This window comes from Arvicola amphibius, chromosome 18 (genome assembly GCF_903992535.2).
Source record: "Arvicola amphibius chromosome 18, mArvAmp1.2, whole genome shotgun sequence".
NCBI lineage: Eukaryota > Metazoa > Chordata > Mammalia > Rodentia > Cricetidae > Arvicola > Arvicola amphibius.
In genome coordinates this window covers 3012218-3038152 of record NC_052064.1, presented here as the reverse complement: position 1 = coordinate 3038152, position 25935 = coordinate 3012218, and positions in this window count along the sequence as shown.

Here is a 25935-nt window from a genome sequence, read left to right as displayed (position 1 = left end):
AATTATTTGTGGAGACATCTTTAGTAACTACATTATTATTTTGTTTAAATGGATAGTTAAAACAACATATGAATTAAAGAATGAATAATAGCTAAGGTGTCTTAAAGATTATTCATAGTAAAATACAGTCTATATCTATGTATAAGCATTATTTCATTCCTTTCTGTGCTGGAGAGTGAATCAGTCATTTAAATTCCTATTGCCTTTATTTTTATTTTTTTTTTGCCTTTATTTTTAAACACATTTCTGTGTCTAGCATGCTATTTAAGAGGTAGGGTGGAATTGAAGCTGATTTTTTCAGTAAGAATTCTGTATGTGTGGAGAGTAATTGCCCCTTTTTAAATGTCCTGATTTCATGATTTGTTCTTGTGTTCCACCTAGCATGTTGAATAGTTAAGGGGTGGAAAACCATCTTCAACTATCTATTTCTTTGCTGGAGCTCAGAATATCTTGCAGAGTAATTCTTTGGTAGTTTCCTGGATCTATACAGAATGAGATTTATGAGTGATCACAGAATAAGAATTTTCCATTAATTCCACAAAGAGATTTGAGCAGCATTGATTTAAAACATTTATTTGTCACGAGAAAGTTTGCATTGTCGATGTTTCCTTGCTGCTTTTTGCTTAATAGAGTGAAATGTTTTAACTTCCCACAGCTTCATCTCTAAGCCTAATTGAATAACACTCAGAGAAATCAAAGGGCAACTCATTAACTGTACTCAGAGTGAGAACTAAAACACTCTGTCAGCACAGTGTTCTCTACAGCGTCCTTCGCAGCAACTCTGAGCCTCTCACTTGCTCCAGACAAGGGGTCTTTCTGCATAGACGATGAATATATCAGCAAGAGACACCACAGCAGACCCATGCTCTGTTGACTTCTTCTGTATTATCATTTTTCCATATTATACAAAACTTCAAACTGATTATTCCTTAAAATAATTAGTCGCAGATTTTGGAGAAATTGCAATATTTTAAGATCAGAAAACAAATATAGCTCATCCCGCTTTTGGCATTTATTTCTTTTGTCAATAGAAGCTTTCTTAATAGGCTGATAAATGTCAAAAACATCTTTGGTGATGTTGTTATAATACTGACTTCCTGAATCAACTCTCAAAAATATTCTTTTTATTCCAGGGATTTGGTTATAGCTATTATAGCTCAGAAGTCGTGTTTCTGGGTAAGGAGTTAAGAGAATAGGCTGATAATGAGGTATAAATTCTGTCTTTAAAGCTTATGAGCTGTAGGATCATTAGCAAAATTCTCCATGCCCTTCTGTTGTCTCATTTATAAAATATGTTTTATCAGTTTGTATTGCAGATAATTTTATATAAAACTCATATCAGATGAATTATCATGGAATTTATTTAATTTACCCAAGGCATACATATAGTTGGACTTTCTTGTGGGACCATCAGTGCCCAAATAATGACATAGAACCATTTTATTATCACATAAGCTTGGCTTTAGTTTAGGCTTTTGGCAATTAGTTCTTATGAATTAAATTAACCCATTCATATTAACCTATGTTCAGTAACGTGGCTCATTACCTTTTTCCATAATGTATGTCTGCTCCCCTCTGCAACTCACTGGCAAAATCACCTACACCAGATTCTAATCCAGAACTCATATCTATGCCTGAAGTCCTGCCTGACCTCTCCAACCTAGTTTTGGCTGCCCAGATTTTTTATTAAACCAGTCACAATGATATGATATATCCTTACAGTGTACAAATATTCAACAACATTTTCCCATTTATGTCTAAATAAAAAGGAAAGAGTTTAACTCCAGCATAGTAAAACAATATACAATAAGAACAATTATCAGGTAAGAATTACATTTACAATGCCCAGTCCTTTTGTATTTGGGAAGTTCAGAGAAATTACTCTACTGTCCATCCTATCTTGATGAGTCCAAAGTTTTATACCTAAACCATTTTCTATAACTTGTATTTACATCCTAAAAATATCTTTTCAGAGCTTTTAACATTTTATTAGATAAATATAATTAAGTTTTTATTAATTTCAGCCTTATAATATTCACATTCTTTGTGAGTTTCTTTTCTGAATCTGGTAACAAAGAAAATGGTATAATTATATAGTCTTCAACCTCATTGGAGACTTGAGAAGGATAAAACACCAGATAAATAGGAAGGGCAGAGAAAGCAACTTCCAAAACGCTAGAAATGACAGAGACATCTGACTGCTTGGACAGTCACCCCAAAACTCCTCTGCAACACTGGCACATCCATCTTCAGCCTAGAGGTATAGAATATCTGACAGACTTTTCTGTGAAGCAGAAATTTTAACAAACTGTTCTACATTTTTTGTCAAAGTTTTAAAATTGCATTCTTTTGTGTCTTGCTTGTCCAATTTGGACTACATATTTTCAGGGTTCAAGGCAAGGGCATTTTATTTTTGCCCAGTGATTAATTTTTCCACAATGATGATAAATTTTGTATGGAGGGTCTTTGACATCTATCAGCTTCCCAATTTCTCTGAGGTATATTGGTGCTGCCAGGAGAAAAACTATCTCACTGTCATGAAAAGCCTTATGTTATTAAAACATCTTAAATGCCGTATTCTGTAGGTCTCTGAAGTGTTTGAAGATTATCTATCTATCCAAAATAATCTCTGTTTGACCTAGAAGACATACCTATCATAACTACAGGTTTGATTGTTATAGATGACTAATGACTAACCTTCATTTCTTTGTTATTTAAGATAATTTATAATAATAGCTTTTAATGACTAGAACTTTTCCTCACATTTTTTTTAAATGAACTACCTAGGTACAATAGTTTAAACAAGTGTAGAAACAAATCTATAGTATTCTATCAGAAAAATGACCTTAAATTTTTATCAATAAACAAAAATCGATACCAATGTAAAACATTTGATATTTAGAGTTCCTTTTTAGTTTAAAAATAGATTCAATAATCTACACTTTTATCCTTTTATTCCTATATCATCCATTCTTTTCTTTTCAGTAAAAGATCTCGGAATCTAAACTTCTTAGATTAGTTTTTTTTTCTCTGACCATGACCAGTAGTAACTTGCAGCCACCACCCTTAAACATTGACAAATGTCCATAACCCACCGTATAATCAAAAACCCACCCATCCCACTTCTTGGGAATGTGGGCATCATATTCTTACCATTTCTTCTTCTTTCTAGGGGTGATGGCATTTGTAGAGGATCCTGAGGAAATTGAGATAATGGTCAAGTCCTGGGAGAGCTAGCTGGGTCAGTATTCTGTCCAGGCTTTGTATGGTAGAAAAATGCAGAACTTATTGGAAGACCGACTGGAACAGTCTAGGAGACTGCAGCATCTCAGCTAGCAACCTTGAAGTTGTTCTGGAAGCAGACTGCTTAGGAAACTTCAACAGAGGGATTCTGAGAGGCTGGATCACCCAGACTACTTGTGTTCATTGACATTTGGTCCTTTTTTCCCCCTGAAAACACACAGATTTTAAATGGTAACAAACATATCATCATTAACACAAGTATGGAACATGTCATATGAAGCGAACAGCTAAAGAAAATTCTTTACTCTATGTTATATTAAGTAAAAGTAATCTGTCAACTTATAAATCTGTTTGGGTGGCATAACCAAACTGTAATATAAATCTCCATCCATGCCATATAAAAAGACAGCATATAATAATAAGTTGTGAAGACTCTGTAGCCAACAAGATTTTTCACGTCTCCTCCTGGTTCAGAGCTATTCTCGCATAACAGATCAGCTTATATGTCACCTGCCTTGTAATTTTTCTTAGTTTCTCCTTCCTGTCTATAGCCAAGATTTTCAGGAGGTCTCCTCTGATCAAATCTGTTTTTTATTAATTTAGACAGAATCCATAGATTTTTGTTTCTTGGGGAAACAAAAGCATAACTTTTCACTCAACGTAGCACATTTTCTGACTTCCAATCTGAAGTTAAGGTATCCCTGAAATATATAAGATGGTTTGATTAGGTAGTTTTTTTCTACAATCTAATATGTCTCAGCAGTGGCCATCTTTTGTTCATTACCATTTTAAAAATTCAAAGTCAACAAAATATCACTATAGAATCCAGATGCAGATTTCTGTGTATTTTCGATCTTCATAAAGCTTATTCCTTTTATACTACTTTACTTTTTCTTTAAAGACTTTTCTTCATAGATTTTAAACTACTGTTTTCTATGATTATCTATACCTATTTTTTTCTTTCATCAGTACCTAAGCACATTTTCAAGCATACTGTTCAGAGGTTTTCTCTGACTAGACCTGGGATTTTTTTATTTTTCTATCATCTATCTATCTATCTATCTATCTATCTATCTATCTATCTATCTATCTATCTATCATCTATCATCTATCTATCTATCTATCTATCTATCTATCTATCATCTATCTATCTATCTATCTCGTTTTATTTTTGCATCTGCAGCATTTCTCTGACCACAGGAGCCAAATCTTAAACTCCCAGGCTACCCACCGTCTGGCTCTGCTTAGCACCTCATCACATGGCGCTAGCACCTGACTCCACCCCCTTTGGGTTCGTGCGAACTGAGTCTTGTGCCAGGAATCGCATTTCCGCACCTGAGTCTTGAGCTTGCACTCCGCAGATATTTCTGTCTACTCACCCATCTTACTAATAATGCACCCTTCAAGTGTTCCACTGCACAAAAGGACCCTTTAAGGGAGCCATACATATCTCTGTATACTGAAAGCAGTGGACTCTGTGCCTGTGCAGTGTATTGGATACCAAATGTAGTTAGACTTTCCTTTGGGAATGCCAACTACCCAATAATGACATGGAGACTTTTAATTAGTTACAAAAGCTTGTCCGTAGCTTAGGTTTGTGCATAGCTAGTTCTTTTTTTATAGCTACTTATTATAACTTAAATTAAGCTACTCTTATTAATGTGCATTCTGCTTCATGGCTCTTTACCTTTTCTCCATATTTTATGTCTGCCTCCTTCTGCATCTCACTGCCAAAATCCCTTGCACATTCTAACCTAGAGTTGCTATCTCTGCCTGAAAGTCTCACCTAACCTCTCCTGCCTAGCTATTAACCATTTAGCTTTTGATTAAACCCATCACAGTGACAATGACACATCTTTACACAGTATATAAATATCCTGCAACACATACTTTCTTGCAAATACATGTTTACTCTAGTGATATATACCTAGTGTTTGTTAAGTATCATTTGTTTTGCTAATCTAGAGCCAAGCTCCTTCTAAAGCTGAAGGTTGTTCTATATGCTTTGAAAACCACCTCATAACGACTCATGTGCATATTCATAGCTGCTATATTGAAGGCTAAGCAAAATCTTATTTCATTTGTGCAATTTCTATATTTGTGTAAAATAATCCTGAGACTATGAATTTATACCTTCATATTTACAATTTTAATTTATTCATGATACTTTTAACCTAGTAATATAGATTTTATTGTTGCTGCTTTTAAAAAAATTTTCAGCTGATTCTACATTTCCTTGTCTAATGAATATTTAATATTCAAACTACTTTAGTTTTTTATGCTCTCTGGCAAAGATTAGTAAACTTGGCTCAAAGGAGAGAAAGAATAGAAAATCTAGGCTTTGTAGGCCATACTGTTTCTATGGCATTTTCTCAAATCTATTGTATAGCAAAAACAGCAACCAGGTACACCAAAACATATGAGCATTGTGGTAATTAGAGTAAATCTCTCATAATGGCAGCTGTGTCAGAACCAGCTTCTCTATCATAATTCACTATGTTTGCTACACCATGCTTATCTAGTACCATCCTGCCTTAGGACAGGGTTACATAGACTCTTTGGGTTTCTTCCACCTGAACTGCAAAGAACTAACTACAAGTTTAATAAAAATTTGCTTATAGTTAAAGATTACATTTTTAACTTCCAAATGACAATAGCAAATGAAAACATCTATGTATTCCAATTAAGAAGTGTAAAAATTCTGAACAAAAAGAACTTTGGAGGGTGCTGGAAAGATGGCTCAGCGGTTAAGGGCATTGCCTGCTCTTCCAAAGGTCCTGAGTTCAATTCCCAGCAACCACATGGTGGCTCACAGCCATCTGTAATGAGGTCTGGTGCCCTCTTCTGGCCTACACAGACAGAATATTGTATATATAATAAATAAATATTAAAAAAAAACTTAGGAGAATCTAAATAGCCCCCACTGGAACTATTAGGAGGGGTAACCTTGTTGTAGTAAGTGTGGTCTTGTTGGAGTGGGTGTGGCCTAGTTGGGGTGGGTGTGGCTTATAGTGGGTGTGGCCTTGTTGGAGTGGGTGTGGCCCTGTTGGGGTGGGTGTGGCCTTATTGGAGTAGGTGTGGCCTTGTTGGAATAGGTGTGGCCTTGTTGGAGGAAGTGTATCATTGAGGGTAGATTTTAGGTCTCGAATTTTCAAATTATGACCAGTTTAGCACACAGTCTCCATCTGCTCCCTGAAGATTAAAATGTAAGAACTCTCCAGCACCAAGTCTGCCTGTATGCCACCATGCTCCCTGCCATTATAATGGTGTAAACTTCTGAACAGTAAACGTGATTCAGTTAAATATTTTTCTTTATAAGAGTTGTTGTGACCATGGTGTCTCTTTAAGGCAAAAGAAACCCCAGTGAAGACATTTGTGACTAACTAAACTGAAAATATCAAGGTTGTACCAGATCATGGACCCAAATACAGGCAATGGGTAAATGTGTCTTTGCTAGGGAGAGACATTGGAACAATTTACAATCTATGAACCACAATCCCATAACCAAAGAATTAATGCCAGTGTAGAGGCAAGGGTTGGAATCTCAGGTATGGTCAAGTGACACTTTCAGGCTGAAGACACTAGACAGAAAAGGACTGCTGTCTTCCTTGGAGCCTACATAAAAGTAGAGACCTGCCACTACCTTGATTTTGTTCTACTGACAATTATTTTGGAATAATGGCCTCTAAACATGTTAGGAAATACCACCAAAATTGTTGTAATTCATTATAACAGCCATTATACACTCATTATAAAAATAGCAGGAAACTAAGACAAAGAATAATCACAGGGTTTTCAGTAATTCAATGTTGCGTACTGGTAAGAAGGAAATCCAAAACCTCTTTCAATGGGTTGTTTTTATGAATTTACAATTCTGAAGGTAAACAGAGATATTATTACTATATTGCTATCTTCCACAAAGCCTGAGAATCTTGTAAGCTACTTCTTAGTATTATACTTCAAGATCCTATCCATTTTTTACCTAAGACTTTTTCTCTGCTGTGTTGTCAGCAAGTAGTCCTGAAAGATGAGGTAATGTCTTGTTCCATGACCAAGGGTAGAAATATTATGAAAGAGGAGGATTCTCCAAGTTCAAGTTTCTCAGATGAATATTAATCCACTGTGTGCACAACATTCACCTGAGACCCTTGCTATCATCCCTGTAAACCTATAGGTCAAAAGAAACTGACATCAGCTTGAACACACAGCTATGATCTCTTCTGTTGGTAGTAAAAGCCTTTGATCTGACCCAGGTGCCTTAAATCTTCTGACAGTGTCAATAAAATATAACAGATTTAGTATCTTGAAATATGTGTCAGTAGAAAAAGCTTGAAGTATTCCTTAGCTTTTATTCATGGCTGAAACTTTATAGATGATTATACAAGAAGAACTAAAGAGATTAAGGCAGAATAGAAAGCATTTCTTGCCTCTACTTCATTAGGTTCATTCCTTACTTGGAAGAGAATTGTTTGACCATGGGTCCAGCAATCAAAATGTGAAAACCAACTCAAATAATTCCACCTAATAAAATTAGGTAAAGACATTTGGCACCTAAGGATTTTGTTCGAGCTGAACATAAGGGGAACTTCTGCCTGGTTGTTTCAAAATTCCAATCTTGCAGAAGGAAAGAATTCATTAGAAAGCCCAGTGTCAGTATGGTTTCAGCACAGTGAGTTGCCTCATCAGTTACTGGACAGATCAATTGCCAGATTTCCACATGTCAGCCAAAGGCCAATAGTAAAGCATACTCTCTGAAAGGAAGAACCTACATTTCTACACAAATCTTAGATCATCAGAGGTTTATCCAGGAAACAATCATACATTACACCATAAGTTAAACTACTAATCCATGCATGAATTATTACTGCCACATACATGCAAACAAGAAAGATACAACTATGATAGTGGGCATATTTCAATAAGGATCTGGAATTTCAATTGTACTTGAAAGGAACAAAAACAGATAAGGAACATAATGTCTTTGCTCATTATTTACAAAAGTAAACCATAAATAATCCTTATTATGCACTTACAAAAGTAAATTGTTAAGGGCCACAGTGTTACTTCTGTGCTGAAAATTAGACCCATGTGGGGGATAATACTTCCATTGAGAGAAAGCATAGTACTGTAGAATATTATTTAAAGTGTATTACCTTTGTTTATGCTGTGAAACATTTGTTTAATGATGTAAAGACGGGTTGCTTTTGTTTCTGCTGCATTTGTTTAACTCTGTGGAGCTCTGTTTCATTACCTGTATAAATCACCTGATGATCTAATAGAGGGCAAAATGACAAAAAGCAAGGCAGGAGAAAGAATAGGCAAGGCTGGCAGACAGAAAGCATAAATGGAGAAATCTGGAAAAAGGGTAGGAGCAAAGTAGAGCAGGAGAGAAGGAACCAGAGAGAACACAAAGAGGAGAAACTAGGGTCAGTCACCCAGCCGCACAGCCTGTCATGGAGTAAGAATGAAAGTAAGACATACAGAAGGAAGAAAAGGAAAAAGCCCAGAGGCCAAAGGTAGATGGAATCATTTAAGTTAAGGAAAACTGGCTAGAAATAAGTCAAGCTAAGGCCCAACATTGATAAGTTACAATAAGCCTCTATGTGTGATTTATTATTAATTTATTTATTAATCTTTCCCTCCCCAAGAGCAAACAACCAAAAAGAGGATACACAGAAGTCACAAATGACAGGTAACCTAAATCACAGTGACTCAGGGTAAGACCATTGTTACAAGTTGAAAGAAACACTTATAATATAGAAAGCATTATCTCTTATCTGGATATATTTGCAATAACTAAGAAGAATGGGTGACTAAAATAAATATATAATACTCTCCATTTATAATAAACAAAAAAATAAACTTCAGAAAGTAAAACACAAGTTCCTAATTCAGTTCTAGGTTGTGAATAAGAACAAGAAATTCAGAAACCATCTGAGCATATGTCAGCTTTCATTTCAGTGGTGGGTCTTAGAACCACTCCACAGTAAGCTAGTTAGAATTTCACAGAGGCAAGAGGAGACTAGGGAGAGATGTGGAGAAATGAAGTGGCAAATGAGGCCTTTTAAGCTCATGATAACCTCCTCTTCATTCATTCTGAAATAATTTTTGTACTCATGATACTTAAATTTTCTCACTTTGGTGAGTAACTGAAAGACAAATTCTCTCATCATTTTTAACATTTATAATGTAATTGTTATGTTAAATAAAATATTTTTTCTCTTGCTTCCTTAGCCGCCTAAATGAGGATGACCCTATAGGGCATGGATTTGAACACTTGGTCCCCAGTTAGGGGTGCTGTTTGAGTAGGTTTTGCAACTTTCAGGAGGTGCAGCCTTGCTAGAGGAAATCCATCACTGGGACTGGCTTGGCCCCTGGCCCTGGGACTGAAGAAGTGTTTTCTCAGCTTCTGGTTGTAGCCTCCTGCTGCTATTTGGCCCTGCCATCTTAGAATCTCCCACTTGAACCATGAGCCAAACAAACGTTATGGTAATTTGTTTTATTTGTGGTGTTTTCCAAAGCAGAAAAAAGTAGCTAACAGAGTTCCAGACCCCATGCTGTGTTTCATAATGTAAAATACACTTCCATCTTTAAATGCAGCCTTTTCTTAAACTGTACATCAGTAAGATATTTCTTCTCTGAGCTTTTAAACTTTATTTCTAATCTTCTGTCTTGTTTCTCATGGCAAATAATCTTTGATAAACATTCAACACAATGGTTGTTTCATGATCAGAAATGTGTCAAACTTGTCTTAAGTTTTTATGTATTCTATGACCCATAGAACAACCATTTTTTTCCCGATAATCCATGTGAAGTTCCTCTAGACAATACATCTTCAGTTGTCATCTCAATTGATTCAGATATGTGTAGTTTCACGTCCAGTACAAACTGAACTGGCATGCCCATTAGCCATGATTAGCTTCCCAACTTGCCAGGGAACTGTACAGAAGTTCTTACTTTACATGTCTGAATCTAAGAGACTGCTCAAGTCCTGGCATAGGCAAGACTTTTTTTAAATATTTATTTATTATATATACAATATTCTGTCTGTGTGTATGCCCGCATGCCAGAAGAGGGCACCAGACCCCATTACAGATGGTTGTGAGCCACCATGTGGTTGGGAATTGAACTCAGGACCTTTGGAAGATCAGGCAATGCTCTTAACCTCTGAGCCATCTCTCCAGCCCCCATAGGCAAGACTTTAAGACAAGCTGATAGCATAACCTCTCATTCCCTGTCTTCCCACCTTGCTACTCATCTCTTCTTTAACCAATATTTCATTATTTGTTTGTTGTATTTATACCTCAAATTAGAATTTAAGCTTAATTAACTCAATGAGATCTATGGATTTCAATTTATTCTTTTTTTTTTATTCCTAAGAAGGACCTAGAAGAAATTATGGTACATCATCCACACAAACACATATTGTATAAACTACATCAAATACATGAGTGAAGAAATGAATGCATGCATGAATGAATGTAATCAAAAGTAATCAGTTCACATGGCCTGTGTCTCCCTAGCTTAATAATTATTTTTGGTGCCTATCTTCCTTTCTTTTGTTGTTTTAGTATTATCATTTCCCCATTCCCTTTGGAAACTTCTCTCAGGTATACTTAGTTCCTATTTTCATTGAACTCTGCTGCCCTAATTTTCCTGACCGTTGAGCACATTCTGCTCTTATCTCTTCGGTCAGAATCTTCCGCTGTTCTTAGTGCAGCTGCTGATATTTACTTTCAGTGCTCCAACAAATACAGCAAATACTCAGCTAAGTGTGCTCACTTTGCTAAACCTATGGAACGATTCAGAAATAAAAATATCTGTCGTGTAGAGAACTTCTCAGGCATCTTAGTGTTGGTTAAAATGTTAGGTATTGTCTTGATGTTAGTGAATCATGAGGGAGCCATTGATTCGAATATGAAATGAGATTCCCTTTGTTGTGACATGGTTCTGTTTTACTTCACATGCTCCCAGCTCACGTCTCTTTTCTTATAAAATAATTAAAGTTTCATTCCAATTATTTATGCTGATTAGGGAAACAGAGTTACTGCTACATTGGCCCTTTTGTTGAAATATAAAGAGTTATTGAAATGTATGATTTTGATAGTTTGTTATAGAAATTTAAATGATAAAACATGTTTGAAAAGGACTATAAAGCTGAAAGAATAAAAGCAAATTAGTAACATTTAAAGCCTCTTAATTTTACATACTACTTAACCCAGAATGGAACCCTGAAAAGGCTCACGGGGTAAATGGGCTTGCTGTACAGGCATGAGTCCTTGAGTTTGAGCCCCAGAATCCGTGGTTAAAAGAGAGATCCTCCTCCAAAAGTTATTCTTTGACCTCCACATGTACACAATGGTAGATGCATACCCAAACAAATACAGGGATTTCACACACACACATACACACACACATGCATGAACACACACAAAACATGCATGAACACACACACATATGACTAATAATAATTAATACATAATTTGCAATTCTGTACCTGGCTCTAGTAATCAAATTATAAATGCATTTAAAAGAATAATAAAAGACATAGATACGAACATCAGGGCATCAATCAAATGAGATTTTACATAAAAAGGAGGTTAGATTTAAAATCAATAATATTTATTTACTATTTATATAGTCACAATCCCTTTAACTCATAAAGTAAATTCATAGTTCAAGCAAATATACAACACTTTATTTTATGGTTGAGTTGTTTGGTGAGAACAAATTTTCTATTTTCCCTGTAATTTTTAGAAATTAAAATGGTACAATAAATTTTTTCTGAGGTAATAAAACTGTTCATATTGCTTTGTACTGTTTCAACTGGAAGGTTTTTCTCTATTTTAAATTAATATTTAGCAATTACTAAATGTAAACCTTATTTCCTTTATCCAAAACTTACTTTATATTAAAGTAAAATCATGTTGAATACAATTTTACCCTTTGTCCTTTTTATTCCAAATGGCTGTGCTCTGTAAAATTCAGGTATCGGGGAAAAGATATTACTTATACTTGTACAATCTTGGAGCTGAAAATGAGCAGGCTGCCACTTCACATTTAAGTTAAATCTAGTTAAGTAATTCATTAAAATAAAAGATACTATGAAGCAAAGCTTAAAACCTGAAAGCCAGCTTTTCCAAACTCTCATTTCATCTCCCTTTCTCTCAATCCCAAATTGATAATAAAACATGCTCAAAAAGTGGAATGGTAAATTATTATTTTGTTCTGTATTTCTCCACGCCTCTTTTGTGCCACTAATGAGAAATTTTCTTATATTTCTTTATTTCTAAGAAGACAGAAAAATGGAAGAAGGCAGAAAGACAGTTATTGAAAATATCTAACAAAATGCACAAACTGTGCAGTTTCATGCATTAATATTTAATAGTAAAACACAATATATGGAATTATGAGTCAGAAAATGTTATCAAGAATAATTTGATGAACATTATTTAACAGAATATTATGTTCCTCTCAAATACTACAAGGTAAACTGAACATTATAATCTCTAGAGCTGGTTTGTGCACGGAGTTCACCACACTGACTGTTTTTAGTGGACCTCCTCTCTTTTATTCTGCTGTGCATATATTTATTTTCGATAATATCACATTTGTAACCTGTTATGAAAAAATTTTTAGAGGCTCTATCTCCATAAGGATTGCTGAGACACATCTGTGTTTTCTTATAACATGCATTATTTCTGTCTTGATAGGTTTTAGAATATGCACATATAGTTATAAAGAAGTTTGCACCAGGAAACTTAGAAAATCCAGAGAATTTTGGCTAATTTAGAAAAATGACTAGCTAGAAGGCTTGGAATACCACACCATTAGGATAGATTACAGTAACAATTCTAAAGTAAACACATTAAAAGTACATATGCAGAAGAGGGGCAGAAAGTGTAAGAGTCAGAGGCAATGGATGACAAGGAGTCTGTCTTCTGTATACAGCAGGACAGCTGTACACATGAACTCTGAAGCATAGACCTTGTAAGGCTTGACACCTTGTAGAGGAATCAAATACCCGGGAGGGGAACGGGGAAGGAAGTTCTGCCCTAGCCTAGGAGCAATTGTGCTGGAAGAGGAAGGATCAGTTTTCTGTAGAGTGTAGCCCCTGCCAAAAAACAATGATAGACTCAAGATAAAAAATATTGGCAAAGTTGACAATGATAATGATAGGAATATATATATATATATATATATATATATATATATATATATGTAAAATTTTATAATATATTTGCGAGTATGTATATATGTATACATATATGTATGTTTGTAGGAAGGGGAAAATGGTGAAACTGGGATAAATTAAGAGCTAGTGAATGTGACCAAACCATGTGTTATGCATTCTCAAGACAAACACATACACACACACACACACACACACACACACACACACACACGCACGCACGCGCGCGCGCGCGCACATATGTGTGTGTATACTTGATTTAGATTTAAAGAATTTTCTCATAAAAGTTAAGTGTGTAGGAATGAATTTTAGCTTAATAGAACAGAAAAAGGAAGCTCTCTGAAGTCTCACAAAAAAGCACAATCTAGACTGAGGGAGAATTTTTAACTTTCCTGAGCCTCAGCTGTGTCTGTGTCAAATTGGGAGGTCATTTCCTGAAAGGATCATGATCTTCCCTTGTTATCTTGATAACCGATCTGATCACTGTCCTCCCCTCCTTATCCTGACAACCAATCTAAATGTGGCTGCCTTGGGCAATTCTTCATCTGAGCAGGCAGAAGACATTTTTCCTTCTGACAATGTGTTTTCCAATGAGAGGAGGGTGTATGAGCTACTTAAACAGAGTCAATCTTAATGTTATCAGTGATATGGTTTGCATGTGAAACAGGACGTTTACATTGAATTGTAAAGGAATGAATACAAAGCTAACTTTTAACATAGTAAAAACAGATCTAGGAATAAGTGACTTAGAGGACGGCTACAGTAAATAAAAGCTTTGGGCATTCTAGTATTATGAGAAATAAATAAAAGGAGGGTGAAGGCAGCTATCTGACAGTGGGGGAAGAGAAAAGAAGACATCTGCAATGAAGTTGTTTGAAACAAGGCTAATAAATCCCTTTTGTGACAATCCTCATGGGTGCCTAATACCTAGAAACACAGGCAGACTGCAGTGAGAGGCGTGTTGATTGTTTTTCTACTGCTAAGAATTTTAGGAAATCGATTTACTTTTATAGTCACTTGACTCCTGAACCTCCTCCCTTTTGTAAAATAATTTATTTGAAGCAAAAGTTTTATTTCATTGTTATTAAAAAGAAAAGTTACAACACCCACAGGTGCTGCTAGGGAGTGGATAGCTGGGCCTTTTCTTTGAGGGACAACCACTATGGGAAAGCATGGGGAACTTCCTCAAAACATTTGATGTGACTCAGTGACACAAAAATGGGAAGTCAGTGGCTTGGAATAACAACTGCAAATGTCCTTGAAGCATAATCACAATAACCAAAGCATGGAGCATCCACTAAAGGTGGCAGGATGAAGAAATTGTAACACACATACAGACATACATAAGTCTGATCCATTTCGACCTACTAATTGAAGGTCCAGATTTCTAAAATATATTTTCATAGTTTTTGTTATGACTATATTTAAAATATTTTGTTAATGATATCTATGGATTTATTTTATGTGATTGTTTTGTTTCCACTTCTACCCCACACTTAGATTTTAATTAAACTTGGATTCCTGATAAGAAAGGATTTAACCTACCCAATTATAAGACTACTTGTAGCATTAATTTCTGGTATATAAATATCTTATAAAAGTGGGAATTAAGTAGGTGTTTTCATGCATTGCTAGAGTTAAAAGGAAAACAACACCCTTAATAAATATTCGGGGAACTCTATGCGCATAAACCGTAAGATGTTTGGTTGAAATTTAGCATTCTAACTGATGTTCCTTGTTAATTAACATATATTATTAACCATAATAAGTCATCAGTTTATATTAGTCAAAAGTAAATTGTATAATTAGCATTTAAACAGAAGTCTCCCGTGAGTGGAAAAATTACCTTTATTAGCATCTAGATGAAACAATAAAAATGATTACATTTTCCTCACATAAAAAGACACTGCATTATATTAGCCTATTCTTTTTTATTGCATTGTTCCTCTAGTCAAATATTTAAAGTAATTTGTGATTTTCTAATTATTTTTAAGTAGTTAAGTGGTATGTCTTTTACATATTTTCATGTTCAGCTTTCTTCACTTTAAGTAGAGAGTCATAAAGATCATACAGGAGAATGATTATAAACTCTCATATATTTGTAAACACCCTTGCTATGGAACTCTCAAGTTCTAGAACTTACTCTTGCCATTAATTCAGCCAGAATTTCTTTTACTAAAATATTCTGTTAAACGTTCTATTGCTCATTTCTGAGAAATTGGTTAAGTGCATGTTAGTCACACCAGTTTTCTTGAAGATGTGACTTTGTCGAGGGCTGTCTGTGAAGCCATTTGGGGAAAGCTCTGTATGTCATCATGGCTTGTGTGAGCCTTCAGTGATGTGCCCTGTAGGAACACCTACCACACAATCCAAAGAGAGAATGAATTAGACCTCCTGGGCCTCCCACTTGTCCTATAGTTAGGTGACAAAAATGCATTAGCCACAACTGTACCAGCCTCTCTGCACTTCCTTTACTCCCTGGTACTCACCATCAAATCCTAAGAAATGTGCTTTAGTTCCTGTGCTTTGGGGATAGAGGTCAGTGATTCATTTCACATGCCCATGGCATTCCGTTCTCTCTAAGTACCTTTCTTTTCCACAAGGAAGAATAAGACATTCTGGGAAAGCAGAATGAATTAAATTTTATTTTATGATTAATGGAGGAGACATTGGGTGAAGAACTATTTCTGTCTTTAGCACTTGGAATGGTTTCGCAAAGGGTCATATCTGCCGTAAAGGCAAAACAAGTCACTTTCGAGGTTCGTATGTTAGGAGATGAAAACTATTTAAAAAGAGTTTTACAATAAAATAAAAGATAAGGTTGAAATGAATATAATATGCACGCATATCTACAGGAGTACAACTGAGTTCTAGCATCAGTCACACGAAGTTTGTCGGAAGCAAACATAGGTTGATATTATGCCTTATAGAGTCTCAAGCATAGAGAACCCTGAGGAGACTCAAAATTGTTTCTAAGTGTATTTTATACTTTAACAATAATGCTAAAGCTTTTTTTGCTATAACATGAATGTATGTAACAAGGAAATATAATAATAAAAATATTTTTCCTTTAGTTTTTATAATAAACCTCATTCGTGAGTACTGTACTTACATTTGCACCTCTTTTTATCAAAATGTTTCTGTGTTCCTAACATTCCTTTTCAAATGATTGACTTCTTTTAGTTTTCTTTAAGTACTATTGTTACATAGGTGTTGCATATATATGTGTGTATTCAAATAATATATATATATATATAATTTGCTGCATTTGGCATTGATTGTATATATGTATATTTAGGGTTGATGCAAAATATCAAACCTAGGAAACTGTGAAATAGTAGTTAATAAATGAATTTAATAAAACATTTTGTTAAAACAACTGTTTATGTCTGAAGAAACTGAAACCTTAAGTCCTCAGATAACTCTTCATTTCTGTTTAAAATAACAAAAAGAAATCAGTTGATACGGCTAAGCCATTAATCCCAACACTAGCATATAATCATCTACTGAGAAGAAGCTTGAGTCTTTGGTTTGAAACAATTTGTTTCGGAAGACTGAGCTGAACAATTGTGACTTTTCTGCTGTTTAATTACATTCCATTTAAAATTAATTTCAGACAAAATTGTTATGGATTTAAAGTATGAATATAAGGATCTCCTCTCTTTAGACCACCTTTAATATACTCTTATTATACACTACAACATTTAACCATTATTCATTTTCTACAATAATTTTGTGAAGAAACATAGTCCTGAAGGGAAGAGAAGTTGTGAAATCTGTTGGGTTTGAAGATGAGAGCGGGGGGGAGGGAGGGAGGGAGGGAGGAATCGAGGGAGGCAGGGAGAGAGGGAGGGAGGGAGGGAGGGAAGGAGGGAGGGAATCCATGTACTAAGAACTCAGACCTGAGGGTTTTTGAAGATACAAAGGCTGAGAAGGGGAAACATAAAGAGATGTGGGAGAAACCTGTCATACTGCTTTCTTAGATCCCTACTATAGGTGACACAGGTCACCTCCTGGATTTCTGAAATGCTGTGAGGATACCATATTCACATTCCTCCTGTCAAAGGTATTATAGCTTTAAAAAGCATATAATATATTTAACCTTTATTCCCTTAGCTAAAGGAGACTGCTACTTCCAGCAGGGAAAATGGGCTACTCCATGTAGCCACACTACACAAGGAAATACTGCCTTCAGGATTTCCAGGTGAGTCTGTTCCAGGGTCTTAGCTCCGATAATCAGAACGCTGTGCTTTCCCCGTGGGAACCGTGGTGACCACACAGCTGACAGTCTGGATCATCTTGAAGTGTCCCAAGATTTTCAGCACATTTTGTCCCTCTGCGGGTGGTTTTCACAATAAAAAAAATAGTACACTTTCTTTCTTGAGTCTGCCATTCTTTTTAGTCCTATAGAACAATGCACAGTCAACAGATACCTCCCTAGTCAAGATCACCTTTTGTCCTTGTGTCTCACGTGTGTTAGAGAAAGTGGATTCTCCACCTCCATTGCCATCTGCATCAAATTCCACTCCAATTGTAAAACACTGCCACTTCCTGTTTTCCCTGTTGTTTTCTTGTGGCCACTCCTCCCCAAACGTATTAAACCTCCTATGGATGTTATCAACAGTAAGCTGGTCATTCCACTTCCTTTCCCTATATCAAAAGCCAAACCATTTCTATCACATTGATTTCTTTCTCTTCTATATTCTTACAGTTCTAGTTCAGATGTCTTATGTTATATACTATGGCGGGCCAGAAAGATGGCTAGGCAAGTAAGCCTGAAGATCAGAACTCAGAACTCAGTTCCCAGAACTCATGTTGTGGAAGGAGAGAACCCACTTCCACAGTTGTTCCCTGACCTTTTATTATACAGGCCTTGGCATGGACACATGCACCTCTCTCTCTCTCTCTCTCTCTCTCTCTCTCTCTCTCTCTCTCTCTCTCTCTCGCTCTCTCTCTCTCTCTCTCTCTCTCTCTCTCACACACACACACACACACACACACATCACATACCTATGCAAATAAAAATATTAAACCACAGCATATAGGAAATCAGAAAATGGAGATAATGACATGTCTGAACAAACATATCTTTGTCCATAGTCCTAGTCTTTCCTATCTTTTGCCTTTATGTACAAAGATTGTGGGGATTTTTTTCTGTCTTTAATGTAATATGAAAATAGACATTGTATTTTTAATATTTCAAAAAGTATTTTTCATTGTCTCACATAAACCATTGTCATCATCAATTTTCAAATAACTAAACCTTGACTATGGTAAGAAAATTAAATTTGCCTGCTCAACTATTGTGTTAGCTTGATATCACCTTTAGGCTGATAGTTCAAGTGTTCTAAGTAGCAATAAGAGAAAGTCTGATTGTATTAATATATTCATGCAAATACTAGCCTCAGGATATTAACTTAAAATATCAGTGTATGAATTAAATGTTAAAACATGTGTTGGGTTAATCCTGGTAAAGGAATATCCTTAAAATATTTTCTTTTGAAATATTGTTATGGTTTTCCAGAATGCCAGATAACAATAAGTAATACTGTTCTATTTTGTTACTGAATTACAGGATTCATCTATATTCCCAGGAGAAAGGTAACCCACATATTAACAATGGCTCATAAGATTCCTAGAAAAAAAAAAAAAACACCCATCAACAACGTCTCGTCCTTTTAATGCTTTCTTTGCATTCAACATACCCAAAGTACATTCCATGTCACATTTCTCTTTGACTTTCCAAGTATGCTCTCCATCCCAGGGAATCTCATTGACCTCCTCTCTGCAGAGCTTGCATTCTGCTCTTTGAGCATGCGATTCTCTGTAGGCTGGTCTCTACATGTCTGATATGCCTGGTGAGAAATGAGATCCAAAAAGCTCAAAGCACATTAACTGCAAAACTGCCATACAGATGGAAGCTGTTCTAAGAATTAAATATGCATATATGGGAGAGATAATTCAGTGGGTTAAGTGATTCCCACAAAAGCATGAAGATCAGAGTCCAATCCAGAATCAAGTAAAATACCTTGCATGTTGACCTCTGCCTATAACCCAGTGCTGGGTAGGAGAGTGGGCAATGTATCTTAAAGCTGTATGAATCACTAACTTCCAATTAAGTGAGTGACTTATGCTTTGAGAAAAGGTCACTCAGCATTAACAAATGCATATACTACACACACACACACACACACACACACACACACACACAAACACACAGGTTCCGAACAGCACCCACAAAAAGCTATACGCAAGTTATGCTTTAATGTTCAGGTGTGCATAAAAAACATAGCAAATAACATATATGAATATATGTTTTCCATTATAATTATAAAAAAACTAACTGCAACTTGTAAACTAAATACATAAGCATTTAGTTAAAATATATTCTGAGTATTTCACCATGTATTAGTTCATTCTGTATGGTTACAAATGGTTTTACTAATTTGATGAAAATCAAAATCTGATGTGTGGAAATTATTTCTAGGTATTAGAGAAATTTTGTAAATAATCATGAATATGACCAAGAAAAAAGACATTTAGTGGCTTTGGATTCCACTCTGCAGAATGCTGCTCACCCAACATTCATTAGCACTGGCTTCTATTCTGAGCACCACATAAACTGAATGGGGCAGCTCATACCTAAAATCCCAGCACGGGAGAGGTTGATTCAGAAAAGATCCAGAACAATAACCTTTAGTCAGGTCTGAAGTAATAGAAAAAACAAAAACTGTTAGTATAAAAGCCTTGTTCCATGGACCACTCCTTGAAATACTTTAAGATATGAATAAAATATTAGTTAAGTATGCAATAGTATTTCTTCTCTTGCTGTATCATATAAATACAGATTATAAGACATAACTATATTTTAATAACATATATCATGATACTAATGCCGCACCAACAAAGACTTGGCAAGTTTTTGAATGATTAGAGTATTACTAATGATTAGAGATTACTAATGATTAGAGATTACATAAATGGCTTGGAGGCCTTTTATTTTTCAAAAAGTATGTAACTATCATTGATAACTTCTATAATATTCAGAGCCAGTCTTTAAGGTTTTTATTTTTTGCCAGAAACGTTCAAGTAGCTTTTCCTCTTATTGGAAATTTTAAATATTAATCTAAATGTCTTACTATTTATTATATGATGTTAGAATTTCATCCATAAATGTATCTTGAGAATAGTTAATCTCACAGTTATTTAATGGACTACAACTTTAACAAGAGAGGTATGATGGGAGTTTTACACAGTTACACAGTTTAAAGACTGAATGTTTAGAACATAAGAATTTTTGGTCAGTTAGCAAGCTATGCAACTTCAATTAATGTATTTTGGGAATTCTTAAAATCTTGTTTCAAGCTGAATTACCTAAAATATCTAACAAAAACTAGGTTATCTAAGAAAGTAAATGAACCATCGATGTTAATAATACAGATAATCAAAAAATACAGATTTCTATGGTGATATGCAAGATATTCATGAGTATGTCAATAGGATCTGGACATTTCTGGCACCCTCTCCTCAGCTGCCCAAGGAACTAGCTGGGGACGTCTACCTGGACACCTGGGAACCCCTCTAGAGTCAAGTCTCTGCCAACCCTAGAATGGCTCCCTTAATTAAGATATATAATTCCTTGTTCCCATATCCACCCTTCCTATATCCCAACCATCATATTCCCCCAAGCTCTTCCCATCCACCACAGATCCTTCACCTGGCATTGGATGGAGAAAATGACAGAGCCCCACATAGAAGCACCGGACTGAGCTCCCAAGGTCCTGATGAGCAGCAAAAGGAGGGAGATCATGAGCAAGGAAGTCAGGACTGTGAGGAGTGCGTGTACCCATTGAGACGGTGGGACAGATCTAACGGGAGACCACCAAGTCCAGTTGGAATGGGACTGATGGAACAGGAAACCAAACCGGACTCTCTGAATGTGGCTGACGGTGGAGGAGGACTGAGAAACCAAGGACAATGGCGATGAGCATGAACTCTACAGCATGGACGGGCTCACTGTGAGCCTTTTCAGTTTGGTTGCTCACCTTCCTGGACTTAAGGGGAGCTGGGAGGACCTTGGACTTAACATAGTGAAGGGAACCCTGATGGCTCTTTGGCTTGGAGAGGGGCAGAGTGGGGTATGGGTGGAAGGGAGGGGAAGGAAGGGGGAGGAGGAGGGGAGGAAATGGAAATTTTTAATAAAAAAATGAGAAAAAAAATAAAAATAAAAAATAAAAAATGGAATCGTATAGACGACCAGGATCTTAAACCACAAACCTACGAACACCTGATTTTTGATAAAGGAGCCAAAAGTACACAATGGAAGAAAGAGGGCATCTTCAACAAATGGTGCTGGCATAACTGGATGTCAACCTGTAGAAGAATGAAAGTAGATCCATATCTATCACCATGCACAAAACTCAAGTCCAAATGGATTAAAGACCTCAATATTAATCTGAACACATTGAGCTTGATAGAGGACAAAGTGGGAAGTACTCTACAACAAATGGGCACAGGGAACCGTTTCCTATGCATAACCGCAGCTGCACAGACATTAAAGGCAACATTGAATAAATGGGACCTCCTGAAGTTGAGCAGCTTCTGTAAAGCAAAGGACATTGTCACTAAGAAACAAAGGCAGCCTACTGACTGGGAAAAGATCTTCACCAACCCTGCAACTGACAAAGGTCTGATCTCTAAAATATATAAGGAACTCAAGAGACTAGACGGTAAAATGCCAATTAACCCAATTAAAAAATGGGGCGCTGAACTGAACAGAGAATTCTCAACAGAAGAAGTTCAAATGGCCAAAAGACACTTAAGGTCATGCTCAACCTCCCTAGCTATCAGGGAAATGCAAATCAAAACAACTTTGAGATATCATCTTACACCTGTCAGATTGGCTAAAATCCAAAACACCAATAATAACCTTTGCTGGAGAGGTTGTGGGTTAAGGGGTACACTCATCCATTGCTGGTGGGAATGCAAACTTGTGCAACCACTTTGGAAAGCAGTGTGGCGGTTTCTCAGGAAATTCGGGATCAACCTACCCCAGGACCCAGCAATTCCACTATTGGGAATCTACCCAAGAGATGCCCAATCATACTACAAAAGCATATGCTCATCTATGTTCATAGCAGCATTATTTGTAATAGCCAGATCCTGGAAACAACCTAGATGCCCTTCAGTGGAAGAATGGATAAAGAAACTGTGGAATATATACAAGCTAGAATACTACTCAGCGGTAAAAAACAATGACATCTTGAATTTTGCAGGCAAATGGATGGAAATAGAAAACACTATTCTGAGTGAGGTAACCCAGACCCAAAAAGATGAACATGGGATGTACTCACTCATAATCGGTTTCTAGCCATAATTAAAGGACATCGAGCCTATAAATTTGGGATCCTTGAGAAGATAATAAGAAGGTGAACTCCCAAAAAAAGATATAGTAATCCTCCTGGATATTGGAAGTAGACACGATCGCCAGGCAAAATTGGGAACTTGAGGGTTGGGCGAGACTGGGCCAAGGGAAGATGGGGAGAGAAAAGCGTGAAGGGGAGAATGGGGGGAGCTCGGAGGAATGGGGTGCTTGGGATATAGGAAGGGTGGATATGGGAACAGGGAAGCATATATCTTAATTTAAGGAGCCACCTGAGGGTTGTCAAGAGACTTGACCCTAGAGGGGTTCCCAGGTTTCCAGGGAGACGACCCCAGTTAGTTCCTTGGGCAGCTGAGGAGAGGGAGCCTGAAAAGGCCAGTTCCTATAGCCATACTGATGAATTTCTTGCATATCACCATAGAACCTCCACCTGACTATAGATGAAGAAAATGACAGAGCCCCACATTGGAGCACCGGACTGAGCTCCCAAGGTCCTGATGAGGAGCAGAAGGAGAGAGAACATGAGAAAGAAAGTCAGGACCGTGAGGGAACCTCCAGCTGGCGATAGATGGGGAAAATGACTGAGCCCCACATTGGAGCACTGGACTGAGCTCCCAAGGTCCTGATGAGGAGCAGAAGGAGCGAGAACATGAGGGAGAAAGTCAGGAATGTGAGGGGTGCGTTCACTCATGGAGACGGTGGGACAGAACTAATGGGAGATCACCAACTCCAGTTGGAATGGGACTGATGGATCATGCGACCAAACCCGTCTCTCTGAATGTGGCCAACAGCAGGGGCTGACTGAGAAGCAAAGGACAATGGCGCTGGGCTCTGATTCTTCTGCATGGACGGGCTCTGTGGAAGCCTTCTCAGCTTGGTTGATCACCTTCCTGGACCTAGGGGGAGTTGGAAGGACCTTGGTCTTAGCATAGAGTAGGGAACCCTGAGGGCTCCTTGGCCTTGAGAGGGAGGGAGGGGAGGTATGGGTGGAGGGGAGGGGAGGGAAGGGGGAGGAGGAGGGTAGGAGATGGAAATTTTTAAATATAAAAAATAAACATGAGGAAAAAAATACAGATTTCTACCTTTTTAAAAAGTATTAAGATGAAGATAAATAAACAAGTTAAAATGGAAAGTATTAAGTAATTTAGCTATAAATTCATTATACTTGAGTCTCAAAACAAATGAAAATTTAAATTTTATTCTAATCTGCATGAGGATTATTTTTTCTTTTAGAGAATATATATTAACAACTGATGAAAATGATTTTTTTACATTAATGCATCTTTTTACTTAGTTCTTAGAATTTGGGGTGAGATACTTATGTGATATAAAAATTTTATGATTAAAGGAAATTGTCAGATAGCAACTTTGATGAGGAAATTCTGTCTACACATGTCAATGGAGGGAAATTAGATTCCTAAGAACCATGTGTTCAGCTTGCCTATGTCAAAGACAGACAATTTATATTGTGCCATCTGGCCAAGGGACAGGGAACAACAAAACCAATTGCAGTTCAGTAAAATGCAAGTTATATATCCCTTAACAGAAAAAAAAAATGTTGCCTGAAGTTCTGCTTCAGATTCTCCTGACTCTTGACCCTTTGATCTGTTGATGCAATTCTTCATGACTTTAAATGTCTACTTTTTAAAATCAAGTTTTTGATAAGGGTTTAATCTTTCTACATAGCAACATATGTCTGGAACCTATTCAAAAGAGGAAACCACTGCCTTTTGAGGAAGGATTAAGTGGTTCTACCCTGAGGAGTTTCTCAAATAAGGCAAAGGATACCAACAAATGAATCATCTCAAAAATAACCGTAAAATCTGAATAACATGTCTGAAAGCCTGAAAATAAACCTTTGTAAAGTCCTGTACTCTTTTGGAGAGAAAGGATTAAAAGGTTGGAAAATTGTTACAGATGGTACGCTTATAATTCTGGTGACTTCAGTTTGAAGGCAGTGTGAGTTCCAGTGTGGCCCCAGGCATTCGTTACTTTGGCAGCAGCACAGATCCTTTTTCTACAGAACCCGGACACAGATGCAAGAGTAACTTTTTAAAAAAAAAGTCCAAAAAAAAAAAAAAAAAGAAAGAAAGAAAAAGAAAAAAGAAAAAAGCCGGGTGGTGGTGGCTCACGCCTTTAATCCCAGCACTGGGGAGGCAGAGGCAGGCAGATCTCTGTGAGTTCGAGGCCAGCCTGGTCTACAAGAGCTAGGTCCAGGACAGGCTCTAAAAAAGCTGCAGAGAAACCCTGTCTCAAAAAACCAAAAAAAAAAAAAAAAAAAAAGTAAGAAACTCTGCAAAGACAAGTACACAGAAAACTCTATATACAAATCTATCTAAATCTCTAACCAATGAGTCACAGGACTACTGAGAAAACTCAAAGCCACTTGCAGATAAATGTGGGAAACTGACTTTGAGCTTTCCGGGTATCCAGGCAGGATGCAGGTTGTGGCTGGAGTATGAGCTAGGTAATTTTTCACATTCTTAATAACGTCCATTGTAGCAGTATAACAGGACACAGGACGTCAGTAACATACAGTTAAGCTACCCCAAAGTACAAGGAAATTTACTCAAATAAGACAACCAAGAAAAACATCACTCATTCTGAATAAAAGGTAAACAGACATCACTCATTCTGAATAAAAGGTAAACAGACATCACTCATTCTGAATAAAAGGTAAACAGAACTTAATTTTCAGATAACAAAAATATTGTCAGACAAAAAGTTTTATTTTCAATTATACTAAGATATAGTTGACAAATATACTTAAGTATACCTAATTCCTACAAAGTAAAAATTATATTATATATATATATATATATTATATTATATATTATATATACACACAATTTGGAAATGATTATAACAATTAATTTGATTAAAACATCAATAAATTTATATTTATGAGTATATATGATGAAAGCACAAAATTTTATATTCTTTCAAACTTATAACACAATATTCTTAACTGTAATCATAGCTACTAGATTCCCTGATTTTATTCTTCTCAAAAGTTAAAGCTGGTGTCTCTTTGGTTATCATCTCCAACTCTCTCCCACCTATCAGGATTTCACAACTAGCATTTTTTCTGAGTCTATGAATTTGACTTTTCAAAATT